Source organism: Cervus canadensis, chromosome 19 (assembly GCF_019320065.1).
Source record: "Cervus canadensis isolate Bull #8, Minnesota chromosome 19, ASM1932006v1, whole genome shotgun sequence".
NCBI classification, from domain to species: Eukaryota; Metazoa; Chordata; class Mammalia; order Artiodactyla; family Cervidae; genus Cervus; species Cervus canadensis.
The window spans coordinates 41600708-41621818 of NC_057404.1; the positions used below are offsets into that span (position 1 = coordinate 41600708).

The 21111-nt window shown below is 39.4% G+C and overlaps 1 protein-coding gene across 1 annotated transcript in view; it reads right to left on the reverse strand.

Annotated features, from left to right (window-relative positions):
- MANBA (mannosidase beta) overlaps window positions 1-21111 on the reverse strand; it is a 124188-nt gene that overhangs the window by 41793 nt on the left and 61284 nt on the right. The window lies entirely within an intron of this gene.

Sequence of the window (21111 nt, forward strand, 5' to 3'; positions counted from 1 at the left end):
GGTGAGCGGGAGCAAACCCAGTGTGGCCCAGACACTGCGTGCACTCCTCACACGCGCCAGTGATATTTGTCTGCAGTGCTCCTCCCTCCCCACTGCACGACTGAACTAGCGAGCCTAAATAAGTGACCACCTCCGCCCCCGGGGTATCAAGGCGGAAATTAGACACTGAAGAGAGGAGCAAATGGGGGAAGCCAAAACAAAGAAGAGGGAACTGCTTTGGAAGTGACAGGAGCAACAGATTAAAACCTAGTAGTTAGCATTGACTACACTGGAAGGGGCCTACAGACCTTGAGAAGACGTATAAGCTGGAACAAGGAGCTATCTGAAACTGAACTGACCCCACACTGCCCTCAACAGCTCCAGAGAAATTCCTAGATATATTTTACTATGATCATTTTTAATTTTTTTAAGTTCTTTATTACTTCTTTAATTTTCATTTTTAAAACCTACTATCAGAGGACTGGAGCCAAGATGGCAGAGGAATAGGACGGGGAGACCACTTTCTCCCCTACAAATTCATCGAAAGAACAATTCAACGCAGAGCAAAACTCACAAAACTACTTCTGATCGCTAGCTGAGGACATCAGGCGCCCAGAAAAGCAGCCCATTGTCTTCGAAAGGAGGTAGGACAAAATATAAAAGATAAAAAGAGAGACAAAAGAGCTAGGGACGGAGACCCAACCCGGGAAGAGAGTCCTAATAGAGGAAGTTTCCAAACACCAGGAAACGCTCGCACTGGCGGGTCTGGGGGAAGTTTTCAAATCTCAGAGGGCAACCTAACTGGGAGGAAAAATAAATAAAACCCACAGATTATGTGCCTAAAAGCAACTCCCAGCAGAAAAGTACCCCAGATGCCCGCATCCGCCACCAGCAAGTGGGGGCGGAATGGAGAGGAGCGGGCAGCATTGCTTAGGGTAAGGATGGGCCTGAATGCCCTGAGGGCAATCGGAGGGAGCTTTTGTGAGATACCAACTTAAACTGTGGGACAGCAAAGGAGCGAGAGAAAATTAACCGGCCCAAACACACTGCCGGCCATTCGCAGAACAAAGGGTCTGAGCAAGTCCAGAGAAGAGCTAGCCTGCGGCGGACTGGCCCAGCCCCGCCGGAGGCAGGAGGCAGGGGGGAGGGGAAAGGGGCAAACTCGGCCCCAGAGACGGCACCCCTACCAAACTGCAAACAGGCCTCCAGTTTCTAACCAAAGACTTCCTGAGATTCTGGATAGTCGACATCCGCTGGGAGAGTCGCGGCTAAACACTAGGCGCACGTACCCGACCAGCGCCGGGGGAAACTGAGGCTGGGGCCACGGAGGGGAGAAGGCGCGCCACACCCGGGGAGAGTGCGCCCGTCAAGCTCCTGGCTGCCTGAGCTGCTCCGGCTGGGGAAGGCACAAAACGCAGGCGCAACCGAGTCCGCACTTTTGTGGAGTACCTCAAAACTGGAACTGCATGCAACGCAGGGCACGCTCCATATAGAGCAGCCGGGAGCCTGAGCAGCGTAGACAGGGAAAGCAGCACCCCCCTTCCCCGCAGGGCGACGGAACTAGCGAACCTGAGCAAGAGACCACCTCCGCCCACCTGTGTCAGGGCGGAAATTAGACACTGAAGAGACTGGCAAACAGAAGCCAAATAAACAAAGGGAACCACTTCAGAAGGGACCGGTGCAACAGATTAAAATCCCGGTAGATAACACCGACTACACCGGAAAGGGCCTATAGTTATCAAGAAGTGTAAGCTGGAACGAGGAGCTATCTGAAACTGAACCGAACCCACACTGACCGCAACAGCTCCACAAAAATTCCTAGACATATTTTTACCTTTCTTTTTTAATTAAGAAAATTATTTTTCTTTTCTTATTTTTTCTCTTATTTTCTTTTAAAATTCCCTATTACTCCCCCATTACTCCTTAACTTTCACTTTCATATATTTTTACGATTTTTTTAATTAGGAAAAAAATTTTTTTCCTTGTTTTTTTTTCCTCTTATTTTCTTTTAAAGTCCTCTATTACTCCTCTACTACTCCTTAATTTTCATTTTCATTTCACTATAACCTTGCAAAAAAAAAGAGAGAAGCCCTATTTTTAAACCAAACTTCATATATATTTCTAAAATTTTTTGTTTTTGTTTTTAACATTGTATTTTTAAGAGTCTAACCTCTAATCTAGATTTTTAATCTTTGTTTTTCAGTATGTGATATAAATTTTGGACATTTAAGAAGACAATATTCAGTTCCCATTTTTACTCAGGAGTGTGTTGATTACTCTCTCCCACTTTTGACTCTCCGTTTTCTACCTCAGAACACCTCTATTTCCTCCATCCCCCTTCTCTCCCCAATCCAATTCTATGAATCTCTGTGGGTGTCTGGGCTACGGAGAACACTTTGGGAACAGACCACTGAGTAGATCTGTCTCTCTCCTCTTGAGTCCCCCTTTTTCTCCTCCTGCTCATCTCTATCTCCCTCTCCTCTTTTTCACGTAACTCTGTGAACCTCTCTGGGTGTCCCTCACAGTGGAGAATCTTTTCACCATTAACCTAGAAGTTTTATTATCAGTGCTATATGGTTGGAGAAGTCTTGGGACTACTGGAAGAATAAAACTGAAATCCAGAGGCAGGAATCTTAAGCCCAAAACCTGAGAACACCAGAAAACTCCTGACTACACGGAACATTAAGTAATAAGAGACCATCCAAAAGCCTCCATGCCTACAATGAAACCAAGCCCCACCCAAGAGCCAACAAGTTTCGGAGCAAGACATACCAAGCTAATTCTCCAACAATGCAGGAACATAACCCTGAGCATTAAAATACAGGCGGCCAGAAGTCATACCAAACCCACAGACACCTCAAAACTCACTACTGGACACTTCATTGCACTCCAGAGAGAAGAGATCCAGCTCCACCCACCAGAACACAGACATAAGCTTCCCTAACCAAGAAACCTTGACAAGCCACTCATCCAACCCCACCCACAGGGAGGAATCTCCACAATAAAGAACCACAAACTTCCAGCATACAGAAAGGCCACCCCAAACACAGCAATCTAAATGAGATGAAAAGGCAGAGAAATATTAGGCAGGTAAAGGAACATGATAAAAGCCCACCAAACCAAACAAAAGAGGAGATAGGGAGTCTACCTGAAAAAGAATTCAGAATAATGATAGTAAAAATAATGCAAGATCTTGAAAACAAAATGGAGTTACAGATAATAGTCTGGAGACAAGGATTGAGAAGATGCAAGAAAAGTTTAACAAGGACCTAGAAGAAATATAAGAGTCAGTCAATAATGAATAATGCAATAACTGAGATCAAAAGCACTCTGGAGGGAACCAATAGTAGAAAAACTGAGGCAGAAGATAGGATAGGTGAGGTGGAAGATAGAATGGTGGAAACAAATGATGCAGAGAGGGGAAAAAAAAAAAAAGAATTTAAAGAAATGAGGACAACCTCAGAGACCTCTGGGACAATGTTAAATGCCCAACCATTCAAATCATAGGAGTCCCAGAAGAAGAAGACAAAAAGAAAGGCCATGAGAAAATACTTGAAGAGATAATAGTTGAAAACTTCCCTAAAATGGGGAAGGAAATAGCCACCCAAGTTCAAGAAACCCAGACAGTCCCAAACAGGATAAACCCAAGGTGAAACACCCCAAGACACATATTAATCAAATTAACAAAGATCAAACACAAAGAACAAATATTAAAAGTAGCAAGAGAAAAACAACAAATAACACACAAAGGGATTCCCATAAGGATAACAGCTGATCTTTCAATAGAAATTCTTCAGGCCAGAAGGGAATGGCAGGACATACTTAAAGCGATGAAAGAGAAAAACCTGCAACCCAGATTACTGTACCCAGCAAAGATCTCATTCAAATATGAATGAGAAATCAAAAGCTTTACAGACAAGCAAAAGCTGAGAGAATTCAGCACCGCCAAACCAGCTCTTCAACAAATGCTAAAGGACCTTCTCTACACAGGAAACACAGAAAAGGTTTATAAAGTCAAACTCAAAACAACAAAGTAAATGGCAATGGGATCTTACTCATCAATAATTATCTTAAATGTAAATGAGTTGAATGCCCCAACCAAAAGACAAAGACTGGCTGAATGGATACAAAAACAAGACCTCTATATATGCTGTCTACAAGAGTCCCACCTCAAAACAAGTGACGCATACAGACTGAAAGTGAAGGGCTGGAAAAAGATATTGCACGCAAATGGAGACCAAAAGAAAGCAGGAGTCACAATACTCATATCAGATAAAATAGACTTTGAAATAAAGGCCGTGAAGAGAGACAAAGGACACTAAATAATGATCAAAGGATCAATCCAAGAAGAAGATATAACAATTATAAATATATATGCACCCAACATAGGAGCACCGCAATATGTAAGGCAAATGCTAACAAGTATGAAAGGGGAAATTAACAGTAACACAATAATAGTGGGAGACTTTAATACCCCACTCATAACTATGGATAGATCAACCAAACAGAAAATTAGCAAGAAAACACAAATTTTAAATGATACAATGGACCAGTTAGACATAATTGATACCTATAGGACATTTCACCTCAAACAATGAATTTCACCTTTTTCTCAAGTGCACATGGAACCTTCTCCAGGATAGATCACATCCTGGGTCATAAATCTAGCCTTGGTAAATTCAAAAAAATTGAAATCATCTCAAGCATCTTTTCTGATCACAATGCGGTAAGATTAGATGTCAACTACAGGAAAAAAAAACTATTAAAAATACAAACATATGGAGGCTAAACAACACGCTTCTGAATAACCAACAAATCACAGAAGAAATCAAAAAAGAAATCAAAATATGTATAGAAATGAATGAAAGTTAAAACACAACAACCCAAAACCTATGGGACACTGTAAAAGCAGTGCTAAGGGGAAGGTTCACAGCAATACAAGCCTACCTCAAGAAACGGGAGAAAAATCAAATAAATAACCTAACTCTACACCTAAAGCAACTAGAAAAAGAAGAAATGAAGAACCCCGGGGTTAGTAGAAGGAAAGAAATCATAAAAATTAGGGCAGAAATAAATGCAAAAGAAACAAAGGAGATCATAGCAAAAATCAACAAAGCTAAAAGCTGGTTCTTTGAGAAGATAAATAAAATAGACAAACCATTAGCCAGACTCATCAAGAAACAAAGGGAGAAGAATCAAATCAACAAAATTAGAAATGAAAATGGAGAAATAACAACAGACAACACAAAAATACAAAGGATCATAAGAGACTACTATCAGTAACTATATGCCAATAAAATGGACAACTTGAAAGAAATGGACAAATTCTTAGAAAAGTATAACTTTCCAAAACTGAACTAGGAAGAAATAGAAGATCTTAACAGACCCATCACAAGCAAGGAAATCGAAACTGTAATCAGAAATCTTTCAGCAAACAAAAGCCCAGGACCAGATGGCTTCACAGCTGAATTCTACCAAATATTTAGAGACGAGCTAACACCTATCTTACTCAAACTCTTCCAGAAAATTGCAGAGGAAGCTAAACTTACAAACTCATTCTATGGGGCCACCATCACCCTAATTCCAAAACCAGACAAAGATGCCACAAAAAAAGAAAACTACAGGCCAATATCATTGATGAACACAGATGCAAAAATCCTTAACAAAATTCTAGCAAACAGAATCCAACAACATATTAAAAAAAATCATACACCATGACCAAGTGAGCTTTATCCCAGGGATGCAAGGATTCTTTAATAACTGCAAGTCAATCAATGTGATACACCACATTAACAAACTGAAAGACAAAAACCATATGATTATCTCAATAGATGCAGAGAAAGCCTTTGACAAAATTCAACATCGATTTATGATAAAAACCCTCCAGAAAGCAGCATAGAAGGAACATACCTCAACATAATAAAAGCCATATATGATAAACCCACAGCAAACATTATCCTCAATGGTGAAAAATTGAAAGCATTTCCCCTAAAGTCAGAAACAAGACAAGGATGCCCACTCTCACGACTACTATTCAACATAGAAATGGAAGTTTTAGCCACAGCAATCAGAGAAGAGAAAGAAATAAAAGGAATCCAGACTGTAAAAGAAGAAGTAAAACTCTCACTGTTTGCAGATGACATCATCCTCTACATAGAAAACCCTAAAGATACTACCAGAAAATTACTAGAGCTAATCAACGAATATAGTAAAGTTGCAGGATATAAAATTAACACACAGAAATCCCTTGCATTCCTATACACTAACAATGAGAAAACAGAAAGAGAAATTAAGGAAACAATACCATTCACCATTGCAACAAAAACAATAAAATACTTAGGAATAAAGCTCCCCAAAGAAACAAAAGCCCTATATATAGAAAACTATAAAACACTGATGAAAGAAATCAAAGAGAACACAAACAGATGGAGAATATACCATGTTTATGGATCAGAAGAATCGATACAGTGAAAATGAGTATACTACCCAAAGCAATCTATAGTTTCAATGCAATCCCTATCAAGCTGCCAGTGGTATTTTTCACAGAACTAGAACAAATAATTTCACAATTTGTATGGAAATTAAAAAAACCTCGAATAGCCAAAGCAATCTTGAGAAAGAAGGATGGAACTGGAGGAATCAACCTGCCTGATTTCAGACTCTACTACAAAGCCACAGTCATCAAGACAGTATGGTACTGGCACAAAGACAGAAATATAGATCAAGGGAACAAAACAGAAAACCCAGAGATAAATCCATGTACCCATGGACACCTTATCTTTGACAAAGGAGGCAAGAATATACAATGGAGAAAAGACAATCTCTTTAACAAATGGTGCTGGGAAAACTGGTCAACCACTTGTAAAAGAATGAAACCAGAACACTTTCTAACACCATACACAAAAATAAACTCAAAATGGATTAAAGATCTAAATATAAAACCAGAAACTATAAAACTCTAGAGGAAAACATAGGCAAAACACTCTCTGATGTAAATCATAGCAGGATCCTCTATGACCCACCTCCCACAGTAATGGAAATAAAAGCAAAACTAAACAAATGGGACCTAATTAAACTTAAAAGCTTTTGCACAACAAAGGAAACTATAAGCAAGGTGAAAAGACTGCCCTCAGAATGGGAGAAAATAATAGCAAATGAAGCAACTGACAAAGAATTAATCTCAAAAATATACAAGCAACTACTGCAACACAATTCCAGAAAAATAAACGACCCAATCAAAAAATGGGCCAAAGAACTAAACAGACATTTCTCCAAAGAAGACATACAGGATAAATGGAAAAAAAAAAAAAAAGACATACAGATGGCTAACAAACACATGAAAAGATGCTCAACATTATTCATTATCAGAGAAATGAAAATCAAAACCACAATGAGGTACCATCTCACACCATTCAGAATGGCTTCTATCAAAAAGTCTACAAACAATAAATGCTGGAGAGCGTACAGAGAAAAAGGAACCTTCTTACACTGTTGGAGGGAATGCAAACTAGTACAGTCACTATGGAGAACAGTGTGGAGATTTCTTAAAAAACTGGATATAGAACTGACATTCAACCCAGCAATCCCACTGCTGGGCATACACAGCGAGGAAACCAGAACTGAAAGAGACACATGTACCCCAATGTTCATCGCAGCACTGTTTACAATAGCCAGGACATGGAAGCAACCTAGATGTCCATTGGCAGATGAATGGATAAGAAAGCTATGGTACATATACACAATGGAATATCACTCAGCTATTCAAAAGAATGCATTCAAATCAGTTCTAATGAGGTGGATGAAACTGGAGCCTATTATACAGAGTGAAGTAAGTCAGAAAGTAAAACACCAATACAGTATATTAACACATATATATGGAATTTAGAAAGATGGTAATGATGACCCTATATGCAAGACAGCAAAAGAGACACAGATGTAAAGAACAGACTTTTGGACTCTGTGGGAGAAGGCGAGGGTGGGATGATTTGAGATAATAGCATTGAAACATGTATATTATCCTATGTGAAACAGATCGCTAGTCTAGGTTCGATGCTTGAGACAGGGTGCTCAGGGCTGATGCACTGGGATGACCCTGAGGGATGGGATGGGGAGGGATGTGGGAGGGGGGTTCAGGATGGGGAACACATGTATACCCATGGCTGATTCATGTGAATGTATAGCAAAAACCACCACAATATTGTAAAGTAATTAGCCTCCAATTAAAATAAATAAATTAAAAGAAAAAAGAGTAGACTGAAATCTAGTGGTGAAACCAGATGCTGAGCAAGTAACTGTAAGTGTGATGAATGTTTTAAAGTGGAAGTACAGGGCTCTTTCCAAAAATAAAACATATTGTAGAAGGCTAATAAGGCCTCCCTGAGAAATAGGTTTTCAGAAAATAATTTTCTCAACTTTCCTCTATTAGAATTCTCACTACTTCTTGGTATATTCACCCATTTTTTTCTTTTCTCATTTCTATTTTGTCATGGGGGAAAAACCCTTATTCTTTCCCTTTGCCAGCTTCTCCATAGTTTTCTGGTCTTTTGATTTCATTTTGGAATTAACACCAGTAAATTATCATCCACTCTTTTAAAAAATCTCGCCACTGTCCTTTCCATCAGCTTAAGGACTTTCCATATCCTAATTAAAAAAAAAAAAAAAATCCCCCAATCCCTTGCAGCCCATCAGATTTCTTTACCACCCATTCCTTCCTCAACCCCTGACATTCCTGAGCATTCCACTCCACTGAAATTGTTTTTGGATTTTTCATAAACTACTCATGAACTTCTATTTCCCAAATGAAGCAAGAGTCCCCACACTCTTCCCCCTCTGGTATGCAATAAATGACCCACTTACTACTTTCTGGCATTCTCCCCACTCCTGACTGCTTGTTCACTACTCTTTCACATTCTGGTTTCCCCAAATCTTTCCGATCATTCCTTCTCCAGCTCCTCTCTCCATTCTTAGATGGACGTCACTCTCTTCAGCCTCTCCTCCTCTATACATTTTCCCAAGTCTGCCCTCTCACCAGTGTTCTGATTGCTCCCAGACCACTTCACCCTCACATTTCAGTTTCCAATAACCTGGCTCCAGATTCCACCTGGCTTGTCCTGCCAACATCTCAAATCTAATCTTTCAAAGCAGAACGCCTTATTTACTTATCCCAAATCTACTTGCCTATGCCTCCTACCTTCATTAAAAGTGCTTAAGTAGGAATCATCTTCAAATTCTTCCTCTCTCACATCTCACACTCACTTGCTTTTTTCCCATCACGTCATTTCTAGCCCCACTACCTATGACCTATATGACCTTGAACAATTTATCTTTCTAACCGTGCAGTGTCTTCATCTCTAAAATCAAGATTACATTACTTACATTCCACGGTCCTTAAATAAATCCTACAAAGCTCCTTTATCATTACTATGTTAATAATAAGCATAATCAATGTCTGGCATATAATATTACCAATAACTTGGAATTTTGAATTATTATAACTTATTTTCTCACCTAGAATCTCTCACCTCACTAATTCTTTGTTAGTAATAGTAACAGAAACGGAAAGGAATACCCAACTAAACGCAGATTTCCAAACAACAGTACAGAGAGACAAGAAGGCCTTCTTCAATGAACAGTGTACAAAATTAGAAGAAAACAACAGAAGAGGAAAGACTAGAGATTTCTTCAGTAAAATTGGAGATATCAAGGGAACATTTTGCCCAAAGATGGGCACAGAAAAGATTAGAAATGGTAAAGACCTAGTACACGCTGAAGAGATCAAGAAGAGATGGAAAGAATACACAGGACAAGGGAGAACTGTACAAAAAAAAAAATCTTAATGAACTGGATTAATACAATGGTGTGGTCAGCCAGAGCCAGCCATTCTGGAGTGTGAAGTCAAGTGGGCCTTAGGAAGCACTGCTGTTAATAAAGTTAGTGGATGTTATGGAATTCCAGTAGAGCTATTCAAAACCCTAAAGGATGATGCCATCAAGGTGTTGCATCCAATATGTCAGCAAATCTGGAAGACCCAGCAGTGGCCACAGGACTGGAAAAGGTCAATCCTCATCCCAATTCCTAAGAAGGGCAGTACTAAAGAATGTGCTAACCATTGGACAATTGCACTCCTCGCCCATGGTAGTAAGGTCACGCTTAAAATCTTGCATGCTAGGCTTTAGCATTATGTGAACCAAGAACTTCAGGTGTCCAAGCTGTGTTTAGAAAAGGAAGAGGAACCAGAGATCAAATCGCCAACATTCGCTGGATCATAGAGAAAGCTAAGGAATTCCAGAAAAACATCTACCTCTGTTTCATTGACCACACTAAAACCTTTGACTGTGTGGATCATAAAAAACTGTGTAAAGCTCTTAAAGAGATGGGAATACCAGACCATCTGACCTGCCTCCTGAGAAACCTGTATGCAGCTTAAGAAGCAACAGTTAGAACCCTGTATGGAACAACTAATTGATTCAAGATTGAGAAAGGAGTATGACAGGGCTGTCTGCTGTCACCCTGTTTGTTTAATCTACATGCTGAGCACATCATGAGAAATGCTGGGCTGCATGAGTTACAAGCTGGAATCAAGATAGGCAGGAGAAACATCAACAACCTCAGATATGCAGATGATACCACTGTAATGGCAGAAAGTGAAGAGGAACTAAAGAGCCTCTTGATGAGGGTGAAGGTGGAAAGTTAAAGAGCCAGTTTAAACCCAGATATTAAAAAAAACTAAGATCATGCTATCTGGCCACATTACTTCATGGAAAATAGAAGGGGAAAAAGGTACAAGTAGTGACAGATATCCTCTTATTGGGCTCTAAATTGACTGGAGATGGTAACTGCAGCCATGAAATCAGAGGATGTTTGCTTCTTGGCAGGAAAGCTATGGCAACCCTAGACAGTGTGTTAAAAAGCAGAGACATTACTCTGCCAACAAAGGTCCACAGAGTCAAGGTTATTGTCTTCCCAGTGGTCACGTATGGTTGTGAGAGCTGGACCATAAAGAAGGCGGAGCACTGAAGACCTGATGCCTTCGAACTGTGGTGCTGGAGAAGACTCCAGAGAGTCCCTTGGACAGCGAGGAGATCAAACCAGTCAATCTTAAGGGAAATCAACCCTGAATACTTGTTGGAAGGACTAATGCTGAAGCTGAAACTCCAGTATTTTGGTCATCTGATGCGAAAAGTCCCATTGGAAAAGTCCCTGATGCTAGGAAAGATTGAGGGCAGAAGGAGAAGAGGGCATCAGAGGATGAGATGGCTGGACGGCATCACTGATGCAATGGACATGAACTTGGGCAAACTTCGGGAAATGGTGAGGGACAGAGAGGCCTGGTGAGCTGCAGTCCATGGGGTCACAAAGAGTCAGACATGATGGGCTGACTGAACAACAACAGTACCATCTAGAACGTGGATCATATAAAATTCCCCCTCTACCCCCAAATGTCTACTAGCTTCCCACTGTCTACTGAATGAAGTCCAACTCCCTAACGTGATTCAAAGTCCTTTTAAGGTTTGTTTCCAAACTGCCTTTTCTGTCTTTGACTCTCCATACCAATCTCCAAGTCCTTTGCTTCAAGAACTGGGTGCTGCTTGCTGCTTCCTATACATCCCTGTTTTCACATCTTTTCACCTTTCTTGACATTGTTTTCATGGCCTAAAATACCTAAAGAACAAAAACAACCCTTTGCCTCAAATTCTACCCTACCTTTAAGGCTTGGTTTGAATGTCACCTTATAATTGAAAGCCTTTCTAGATCTTTCCAGTTTAAATGATTGGTTCTTCCATACAATTGCCAACATTTTGGAACTACATTTTTCATAGCACTTCTTTCACTCAATCATGTGGAGCTGGTATTTCTTTTCATTTCCCAAGAGCTATAAGCTCCACGAGAATAACAGTTTCTCCATAGCATTGAGAATGAGGCTTTGCTCCTAGAGATATATACTCAGCAAATTCTGGTTGAATTTGAAAATATTAAAAAGCTTGGTAAGATTATAGGGAATAAAATTTTAAACAATATTCTATTATAATGGCTTTAAAGTAAAATTGGAAAAGGCTGATCAACTGATCGTAACAATCAAACTTGATTGGTTTCCCTCCATTATTCCAGATTCTTGAATAACTTGGTAAGTTAAGCCAGTCAGTAAAATTACTAATGAGTCTCTGCCTAAAAATATCCACCTGTGATAATGCACTATTATTTATTTCCATTTTTGTATAATTGCTGCTTGATGTTTGATTTTTAGTCTCAGAGCTCACAGATGATTTCTTTCTAGATCATGACCTTAAATGGTTATTTGAACCAAGAGATACCATAAGATAGACCAAGAGAATGACTGTTCTTTAAAAAGCATGAATTACAAAAGAAGACTGATCATTTTGTAAGTGTGTGGATGAATCAATTTGCTTTGTGTGCTGTGTCTGTGTGCTCAGTTGTGTCCAACTCTCTTGTGACCCCATCGATTGTAGCCTGCCAGCCTCCTCTGTCCATGGAATTTTCTGGGCAAGAATGCTGGAGCGGGTTGCCCTTTCTTACTCCAGGGGATCTTCCAGACCCAGGGATTGAACCCACGTCTCCTGAGGCTCCTGCATTAGTAGGTGGATTCTTTACCACTGCACCACCTGGGGAGCCCAAATGTACGTGACTCCTAAATGCTTTATACTTTGATATAAATGACAACAGTTATGATTATATACCACTTAATCCTGTCCATCTTGAAATAAATTAGCAAACATCACTTACCGCTCACAAAATCATTAAAAAAAAACACACACACAGACAAAAAAACACAGATTCCCTTGAGAAATTCCCTGGTAGTCCAGTGGTTAAGACTTGGTGTTTTCCCTGCCATGGGCCCGGCCCCTGGTTGGGAAACTAAGATCTCACAAGCTGTTTGTAGAAGGGAGGGAGGGAGCGAGAGTGGGAAGAAAGAAAGAAGGAAAGAAGTGGTCCCTGTTCAAGATGGCAACATAACTATGTCTCCAAAAAAATGACAGCTTGTAAAAAAGTTAAATAAAAACAAAGATCCCCTGAGAGAAAGGCATGATGCTGCCATTTCAAAGATGGATAAGAAGTGGTATACACAAACTAATGGAAGTTCAACAGTGGAGTGTTAAAATTAGAGATTAAAGTTGTAAAGTATCTGAAGACCTCTCTTGCTGAGGGAAAGCGGCAGAGATGATACTGATGATAAGCATTTAGTGAAAGTCCACTGTGTGCCAGGGTCTGTGTAATCACCTTCCATCCACTCTCTCACTTAAGCTACATAACATCTCTTAAGAGTTGCTAACTCTTAGATGGGAAAATGGAGATTAAGTAATTTATTCAAGTTTATTATGGACAGTATGTGGCCCAGCCAGGATTTGGAGTCATGTGCTCTTAAGAACTAAGCTACAAAATGAAAATTCTCAGACATTAATATCCATTTCGTAAACCTGTCAGATATGAAAAACATAATACCAATACTGTGAGTAAACAGATAAGTGTTCTATAAATATTAAACCTTATACCATCACATTTTGTGAATAAAAAAACTCTTCACGACACATGACTACTTAGCATAACAGATAAGCAAAAACTTTGAACCTATGTTTTTCATGAACCCTCACTAAACTTTCTTTCACGTAAAGATCTCTCAGCCTGAACTGATGCTCCCAGCTTACACATTCTAAAATTAAGAATGTCGACGTACATGGATATCTCTAAATTCCAGATGCAATGCTATGTTTCTAGAAAACCTAAGTATTTGTAGCTTTAGAAGAAGTTATAAACCCAAATTGGACACTAACCACAGGAAATGTTAAATACACGAGGGCTAAAAAAAATTATGCACCCCAGGATGCAAATTGGCGCAGTCCCTATGGAAAACAGTATGACAGTTACTCAGAAAACTAAAAACAGAATTACCATACGATTCAGTAAAGCCACTCCCAGGCACACATACAGACAAAACTATAATTCAAAAAGATACATGCAATTCTATAGCCATGACATGTAAACAACCTAAATGTCTATCAACAGATGAGTGGATAAAGAAGATGTAATACATACATACAATGGGTTACTACTAAGTCATAAAAGAGTGAAATATAAAAAAAACAAAAGAGTGAAATAATGCTATTCGCAGCAACATGGATGCAACCACAGATTATTGTACTAACTGAAGTGAGAAAGATAAATATATGATCTCGTTTATAAGTGGAATATGAAATATAACTCAAATGAACCTATCTATGAAACAGAATCACGGACATACTGAACAGACAGGTGGTTACCAATGGAGAGAGAGCTGGGGGAGGGGTAGAATGAGAGGTTGTGGTTAACAGATGCTTAATAAGCTTTTATAATAGTTCATAGAATGGATAAACAACAAAGTCCTACTGTATAGCACAGGGAACTATAGTATCTTATAATAAACCACAGTGGAAAAGAGTATTTTAAAAAGGGTATATATACATATATATACACACACACACACACACACATACACACACACACGTGTATATATACCTGAATCACTTGGCTGCACAGCAGCAATTAATCCAACATTGTAAATCAGCTGTACTTCAATAAAAAACAAACTAAAATAAAACCTATGCCCCTCCAGGTCACTGTTACATGTCCATTCTGGCATGTCCAGACTGTTACATTGGTGAATTTGTCTCAACAAAGCCAATCATCACTATTTTATTTATATTGTTCCTAGACATTAAAATGGAAAAGGCCCCTAACTCATTCTGTGAGGTTAGTGCTAGCACATGCACACCAAACACTACGAGCTGGGTCCCATGGGCCAAATATTTCTTGCAAGGAGCTCCAACCAGTCCATCCTAAAGGAGATCAGTCCTGGGTGTTCATTGCAAGGACTGATGTTGAAGCTGAAACTCCAGTACTTTGGCCATCTTATGGGAAGAGCTGACTCATTGGAAAAGACCCTGATGCTGGGAAAGATTGAGGGCAGGAGGAGAAGGGGACGACAGAGGATGAGATGGTTGGATGGCATCACCAACTCATGAGTTTGGGTGGACTCCAGGAGTTGGTGTTGGACAGGGGGGCCTGGTGTGCTGCATGCAACTCATGGGGTTGCAAAGAGTCGGACGCAACTGAGCGACTGAACTGAACTGAATAATTATGTTTAGATAACATTTTTTTAGATAACATTTTTAATACTGCATATAAATGTTGTAAGACCCAACATCCATTCTCCTATCACTATAGTCCCCTGGTCTTTCTTTGTGAACCTCATCTACTTGATTCAATTTTTAAAAACAAATTTGGCTCCTCTAGGAATGAGTTTACAATTCTTAATCTTATCACCTCTGTCACAAACCACCCAATTCTACTCCTGGGCAACAGGTGGTGGTTTAATTGCTCAGTTGTGTCTGACTCTTTGTGACCCCTTGGACTGTAAACTTCCAGGTTCCTCTGACCATGCGGTTTTCCAGGCAAGAATACTGGAGTGGGTTGCCATTTCCTTCTGCAGTGCATCTTCCCGACCCAGGGATTGAACCTGCATCTCTTGTGTCTCCTGCATTGCAGGCAGATTCTTTACTCACTGAGGTATCAGGGACCAATTTTACTTGCGAATATAAATTTTAAAATCCTACCAAAATCTTAGCAAATCAAATCCAGCAGGGCAAAAGAACAAGGCGTTATAACTAACTAGAGCTTGGATTATGACTAGCTTATCATTAGAAAATTAACTCACATTAGTCACTATATTGGGGCTTCCCAGGTGGCACTATCGGTAAAGAAACTGCCTGCTAATGCAGGAGACATAAGAGATGCAGCTCTGATCCCTGGGTTGGGAAGATCCCCTGGAGAAAGGCATGGCACCCCGCTCCAGTACTCTTGCCTAGAGAATCCCATGGACAGAGGAGCCTGGCGGGCTACAGCCCACAGGGTCTCAAAGAGCTGGACACGACTGAGGCAACTTAGCACATGCACAGTCACTATATTAATATCTTCAAGAACTAAAAGGTAGGGGGAGGGAAAGAAGCAGTGTATCAATAAATCATCTAATGCAGACATTCTCGGCCTTTGGGGATCCATGGATAGACTCCAAAGAGTTCCTGACAACCTGTGATTCAAAGTGCAACATTGGTGTACATGTGGTAAGTTTCAAAGACAGGTTAATTCTCAAAGAAGTCAATTCATGAATCCTTTCATATGTTGCAGCATTACTGGGCTGCGCTAAAAAAGAAAAGTACAGAAAAATATACATCAGTATTCAAACTGTTGCATTTTTAAAACAGATTCTTAAAATTCTACTTCATTAAAAAGCATGACAGGGCTTCCCTGACGGCTCAGTGGTGCAGAGTCTGTCTGCCAGTGTGAAGGACATGGGTTTGATCCCTGGTCTGGGAAGATGTTACCTACATCGGAGCAACTAAGCCTGTGCTCTAGAGCCTGAGAGTCTAGTTGCCCTAGATCATGTGCTCAGCAACAAAAGAAGCCACCACATTGAGAAACCTGTGCACCCCAAGGAAGAGTAGCCCCCCACTTTCCACAACTAGAGAAAGCCCGCACAGCAAAGACCCAGCACAGCCAATAATAAGTAAACAATTTTTTTTAAAAAAAGCATGACAGGCACACCATTTTTACTAGGAACCTAGAGGTTATCATACTAAATGGAGTAGGTCAGAAAGAGAGAGACAAATATCATTATATTACTAATATGTGGAATCTAAAATACAAATTGATGTATCTATGAAACAGAAACAGACTCACAGATATAGAGAATAGACTTGTGGTTGCCAAGCGGGGTGGGGGGGGGGGCGGGGAGGTAGGAGAGGAAAGGAATAGGAGTTTGAGATTAGCGGAGACAAACCATTATATATAGGATGAACAATAATGTCCTACTGTATAACACGGGGAACTATATTCAAGACCCTATGACAATCCCATATGGAAAAGAATATGAATAATAATATATATTATAGATATAACTGAGTTATCTTGCTACATGGAAGAAATCAACATAACTAGTTTGGTTTATAGTTATAAACCAACTATACTTCAATAAAATTTTTTTAAATATCCAAAACGTGGAAATACAAATGCCCATCAACTGACTAGATAAACAAATGTGGGATACCCATATAATAAAATACTATTCAACAACAAAAAGGAATGAAGTACTGATACATGCTACAACATGGATGAAACTAAAATATTTTGCTAAGTGAAAGAAGCCAGTCACAAAAGACTGCCTATTGTGTGACTTTACTTACACTAAATGTCCAGAGTAGGCACCTCCATAGAGAAAGAAAGCAGATTAATATTTGCCTGGGAGAAGGCAGAGCAGAAATCGGGACTCAGTGTTAACAGATACAGTATATTTTAGACAGCGATGATAGTTGCAAATACTGAAAATATACTAAAAACTACAGTGGAGTTCATGGTATATGATAAAAAGAGAAACCTTCCTGCCAATGACATGCAGCATACAGAAGAAATGAGTTTCATTGTTCTGAGCCATGGAAATTTGGGGTTGTTGGGTTATCACAGAATATATTAGCCTATTTTAATAACGTACCCAATAAATAAACAATTCATCTATTTACCTACAAATTAAATCAGAAAATCTATGCCCTCTCAAAATCTTTAGACAAAATTCCATCATCCTACATTTATCAGGTTATAGGTCTCTGTATCAAAGCGAACTTGGTTTGATATGAATCTCTATATGTGACTGAACACTACTATTTGAAAGTGTCATGAAACTCAGTGAGGGCCTTAAAACCTGAAAATACACAGTAGATATTGGAATATAAATCTGCAAATATTTGTTAAATGTTTCCAAACATTTAGTTTTATTTTCTATGATTTTACTTTGTTGTCATCTTAGACAACAAAAACGGGAAGATTAAATGCTGGATAATTGCATTCTTGTATGTTAAATCTTTTGCTATTTTGAAAATTAAACATCATTCAAAGAATTATAATGCCCTTAATACTAGTGTATAAGCATCAGTACAACACATTCAAAGTGAATTAAATAATAATCCAATTTAAAATTACACAAGGTGGTAGAAGACATACTGTATATGTATCTGCCAAATCACTTTATCATAAAGTGATTTCCAAATGCATCATTTTTTCCATTTTCAAAAATCCTACCCATCAAAAAGTTCTATTATCACATCTTTCATTCAGATTTTCCTAATTATTATCATAGATGTTTTGTTAATTGTGTGAGGTTACATGTGATCATTCTGTCTTACTTTTTTCCTTTTAAAGCTCACAGGAAGATTCCTTCTTAGACTGTATGTAAGTAGTCAAGGACCTTATGCTTACAGAAATTATATCTTAGAAAACCAAAATCATGTCTCAGCTTTTTCATGTCTTGAAATATCCCTACCAGTGTTATAATTATCATTCCCACCAAATATTGGGATTCTCTATATTTTCCATTGCTGATCTATTAATTGTTGTGGTGGTCATTTGATGGCAAAGCAAATCTAATGGGATATTTAAGTATAAGTGTATAAATTAAAAAAAAAAGAAGGGGAGGACAGGCCCACCATTTTTACTACAAATTGAAGGTTTGGGGCAACTGCGCCTCCAGCAAGTCTATCAGTGCCATTTTCCAACAGCATCTGCTCATTTTGTATCTGTGTCACATTTTGGTAATTTATACAATAATTCCAACTTTTAAACTATTACTATGCTTGTTATAGTGATCTGTAATCAGTGATCTTTGATGTTATTACTGTAATTATTTTGGGACGCCACAAACCCCACCCACATAAGATGGCAAACTTAATATTTAAGTATTGTGGGTATTCTGACTGCTCCACTGACCAGCCATTCCTCCATGAGGGACTGAAGAGACCAGCCATTTTCTTCAGGCCTTCCTGTTCCCTGAGACACAACAATATTGAAATTAGGCCAAGTAAGTGTTCAAGTGAAAGCAAGAGAATATGCCTCTCCTTTAAATCAAAAGCTAGAAATGATTCAAGTTAGTGAGGAAGGCATGTCAAAATCCAAGACAGGCCTCTCTCACCAGAGGCCTATTCACTTCTATTCACCAGCCAAGTTGTGAATGCAAAGGAAAACTTCTTGAAGAATATTTGAAGTGCTACATCAGTGAAAACATGAATGATAAGAAAACGGAACAGTCTTATTGCTGATATGGAGAAGTTATGGATAGATCAAAACAGCCACATACTCTCTTAAGCCAAAGCCTATTCCAGAGCTGGGCCCTAATTCTCTTCAAGGCTATGAAGGCTGAGTGAGAGGTGAGGAAGCTGCAGAAGAAAAGCCTGAAGCCAGCAGACGTTGGTTCCTGAGACTTAAGGAAAGAAGCCATTTCCATAACATAAGAGTGCAAAGTGAGGCAACAAGGGCTTGATGTAGAAGCTGCAGCAAGTTATCCAGAATATCTCGCTAAGATCACTTTTAAAAGTGGCTACATTGAACAACAAATGTTCAGTGTAGACGAAACAGCCTTCTACTGGAAGGAAATGCCATCTGAGACTTTAACAGCTAGAGAACAGAAGTTAATGCTGGCTTCAAAGCTTCAAGAGACAAGATGACTCTCTTGTTAGGAGCTAATGGACTTGGTGGCTTTAAGTTGAAACCAGTGGGTGATACAGTGGTAAAGAATGTGCCTGCCAATGCAGGAGACACAAGAGTCTGAAGTTGAGAAGATCCCCTGGAGTAGGAAATGGCAACCCACTCCAGTGTTCTTGCTTGGAAAATCCCATGGAGAGAGGAGCCTGGTGGGCTACAGTCCACAGGGTCACAAAGAGTCAGACACGACTGATCACACACGTGCGCACACACACACACAATGCTCACTTACCATTCCAAAAATCTGAGGTCCCTTTAGGATGACGCTCAATCTACTCTACGCTGTGCTCTATCAATGGCACAACAAAGTGTGGATGACAGCACATCTGTTTACAACATGGTTTCCTGAATATTTTAAGCCCACTGTTGAGACCTACTGCTAGGAAGAAAACATTCCTACTCATTGACAACACACCTGGTCACCCAAGCGCTCTGATGGAGATGTACAATGAGATTAATGTTGTTTTCATGCCTGCTAATACAACATCCATTCTGAAGCCATGGATCAAGAAGTAATTTTGACTTTCAAGTCTCATTATTTAGGAAATACACTTTGTAAGGCTAAAGACAGAAATTCTTCAGACAGATCTGGGTAAATTCAATTGAAAACCTTCTGGAAAGGATTCATCATTCTAGATGACATGAAAGAACATTTACAAATCATGGGAAGAGGTCAAAATGTCAACATTCCTATGGGAGTTTGGAGGAAGTTGATTCCAACCCTCATGAAAGACTTGAGGGGTTCAAGACTTCAGTGGAGGAAGGAACTGCAGATGTGCTGGACATAGCAAGAGAATCAGAATTAGAAGTGGAGCCTCAAGATTTGACGGAATGGCTTCAATCTTGTGATAAAACCTAAGTGGATGAGGAGTTGCTTCCTGTGGATGGGAAAAGAAATTGGTTTCTTGAGGTAGAACCCATTCCTGGTGAAGATGCTGCAGAGACAGTTGAAATGATAACAAAGGATTTAGAGAATATCACATAAGAATAGATGATAAAGCAATGGCAGAGTTGCAGACGACTGATTCCAATTTTGAAAGTTTTACTTGTGGGTAAAATGCTATCAAACAGCCTTATGTGCTGTGGAAAAACAATTCCGAAAGGCAGAAATCAATTGATGTGGCAAACTTGATTGTCTCATTTTCAAAAATTGCCACAATCACACAATCTTCAGCAACCACCATCCTGATTAGCTGACAGTCATCAACATCGGGGCAAGACCCTCAACCCGCAAAGAAATTACAGCTTGCTGAGGCCCAGGTGATTGTTAGCATTTTTTACCAAGGAAGTATTATTTTATTAAGCTCTGTACATTGTTTCTTAAGACATAACGCTATTGCACACTTAACAGACCACAGTATAAACATAACTTTTACATGCACTAGGAAACCAAAAATTCATGTGACTAGGTTTACTGCACTATTCTCTTTATTGTGGTATAGGGAACCAAATCCACAGTATCTCTGAGGTATGTCTGAACTTTTTTTCTTTGAAGATTTTATTACTTCTGGCACAGCAAGAATGAGCACGGCATTGTATTGGTTCTCTCCCCCACAT